Genomic DNA, 2,604 nt, shown 5'->3' on the forward strand with positions numbered 1-2,604 from the left:
TCGCTATTTCGCGAAAAACTATAGTTGTGGATTAAAACGCAGCAACGGAACTTGAACCAATGAACAAATGGGACAACAGAAAAGATTATTAATATGTCTGTCTTTGTACACCCAATTCCCAACTATTTCATTCATCAGAATGAGATTTTCACTCTGCAGGGGAGTGTGCGCTGATATGAAACTTCCTGGCAGATTAAAACTGTGTGCCCGACCGAGACTCGAACTCGGGATCTTTGCCTTTCGAGGGCAAGTGCTCTACCAACTGAGCTACCGAAGCACGACTCACGGCCGCTACTCACAGCTTTACTTCTGCCAGTACCTCGTCTCCTACCTTCCAAACTTTACAGAAGCTCTCCTGCGAACCTAGAGCACTTGCCCGCGAAAGGCAAAGGTCCCGAGTTCGAGTCTTGGTCGGGCACACAGTTTTAATCTGCCAGGAAGTTTTATTTCATTTATGTTTATCGGACGTTATTTACGCATCTGCGCACGCGACGTTTCCCTCGCGGCTTGTCTCTGGATATCCTGTCAGTTAGTATATGTCAGACGCAGCGTTCCATCCTGGCTCGGCTTCTACTGAGGTACTGCATACCCCATATTTCGGCTTTTCCCTTCCCTCCTCCCCTTTCTTGGTCTTTTCGCTACCTTTTATAATCATTTCTTTCGTCCCATTTTTTCATAGGTTCTACTTTCGTATCTGCGTTTTCCATGACTACCGTTTTACGTGAAATTTCTCAAATTTTAGGGAAAGGATTCGGATCGGACCGTAAAAATTGGCTTGACCACAATAATGTAAGCATTCAGTCTTGAGGTCACTAGTTATCACTGTGATATGGCCTATGCGTAGTACTGTTTACAATCTATTTATTATTTTTATTCAGTTTTGTCTCTGACGATGTAATTTGAAATTACGAAACCGGTCGTGCATTTTATAAAGGATGCACAACAGTTACAGCAATTTTTATTCAACATGCAAAAGTTTGGCTGTGAATGCCCGTCCAATAAACCGTTTTATCCAGCACATTTAAATATTTTAACCTTCCTATAGTCATTCGAAGATTTTGACTGCCACGTCTCAGTCATGTGACAAGTTAAGGCAACAAGTATGTAACGAAATGCAGGAAGATATTCACAGGATTGACCTTTTTTGTACGGAAAGGAAGCCTTCCAGTTTTTACTTTAACCTGTCAGTTAGTAAGAAAGAATGACACGAGTTTTTAATGCCCTGAAACATTACCTCTTTATATAAAGCGTAAACGGTTTGTGGATCAACACAATGCGACTGACTTTGTTTTTAAGTTTCTTAGTGGTATGAACTTTCTGATGCTGCAACGGAATATTTAAACGGGCGTTTAATAAGGCTTAAACCTAGACAAAAATAAAAGCATAAGTCTTTGCAACAGACGTCAACAGCTACTCACTTCACTCCTTATAAGCGATGCAAATGTTTTTCCGCTATGTATCCTGTGATACTTAAGAAACTGAAAATATCTGAGCTAGTGAAATTTTATCTTGAGGCTCCCGCCTCTGCAAGCACTTGCCTTGAGGTTCAGCAGCAACGCGAACTTACCTGCATAGTTAAAAATTTCATTCAAAGTAAAAATTTTGTCACTGGTGAAGGAAGTTATTTTCTAAAAATGGTTCAAATGGCTCTGAGCACTATGGAACTTAACATCTGAGGTCATCAGTCCCCTAGACTTAGAACTACTTAAACTTAACTAACCTAAGGACAAGCACATACACCCATGCCCGAGGCAGGATTCGAACCTGTGACCGTAGCAGCAGCGCGCTTCCGGACTGAAGTGCCTAGAACCGCTCGGCCACAACGGCTGTCGGAAACAGACACGTACAGTATAAAAATACATAATGAACGACCCATCTTGTAGGGAATATTTAACTCACGGCAAGGAATATGATAAATAGGAGTGCTAGTGATTGTTGGTAACTGACTAACGTAAACTTAGTGTTCATTTACTCTCGATTCCGATTTGCATTCCTTGTAGAAGTAAGAGAACACTGAAAGCATTCTGGACGGTACGAGGAGAGTAAGAGTCGGCTGCCACCCGCAGAGTCATTTCGCAGACCTTCCGAGGGAGAGGCGAGGGTTAGTAACCCACAGTCAAGCAGTTCTTTGTGACACTGCCCTGGGCAAATAAAGTTTCATGGACACACATGAAGAACCTCCTGTGGGACGAGGTCCCACTGCCAACATTTTACAATACAGAAAATACTATTTTGTACTAAAGCAGAAAGCACAGTTTTTCTCGAGACACTACAGATAAACCATTCGAAAATGGAGTGGGGACCCACAGTTTTGGGCCTTTGAAAACGTGCTGTGCTGACTCAAAAAAAAAAAAATTGAAAATTACAAAAATTAAAAAAGGTTTTCACAAGATAAGAATCGTAGAAATTGGCTCACTTAAATAATTAACAAGTTAGACAAGGAAGTTCAGCTGTGTCAATGAACAACGCCTCATTGGTCACAGAACGAGATAGATAGTAAAGTGACTTTTGCTGTGTAAGATGGTAAGGTGAATGTTATTGGTTAACCAAACAGAGGAGAGCCCAGGAAAGGGGACTTGTATGTTCTCAGAATCATTTCTGTTG

General features: G+C 41.4%; 1 non-coding gene across 1 annotated transcript; it reads right to left on the minus strand.

Moving 5' to 3' along the window:
* Positions 1-203: 203 nt before the first annotated feature.
* Positions 204-278, minus strand: Trnas-cga. Its single transcript has one exon. It is a non-coding gene; the product is annotated as a tRNA-Ser (tRNA).
* Between the last annotated feature and the right edge of the window lie 2,326 nt (positions 279-2,604).

This window comes from Schistocerca piceifrons, chromosome 5, assembly GCF_021461385.2.
Source record: "Schistocerca piceifrons isolate TAMUIC-IGC-003096 chromosome 5, iqSchPice1.1, whole genome shotgun sequence".
Taxonomy (NCBI): domain Eukaryota; kingdom Metazoa; phylum Arthropoda; class Insecta; order Orthoptera; family Acrididae; genus Schistocerca; species Schistocerca piceifrons.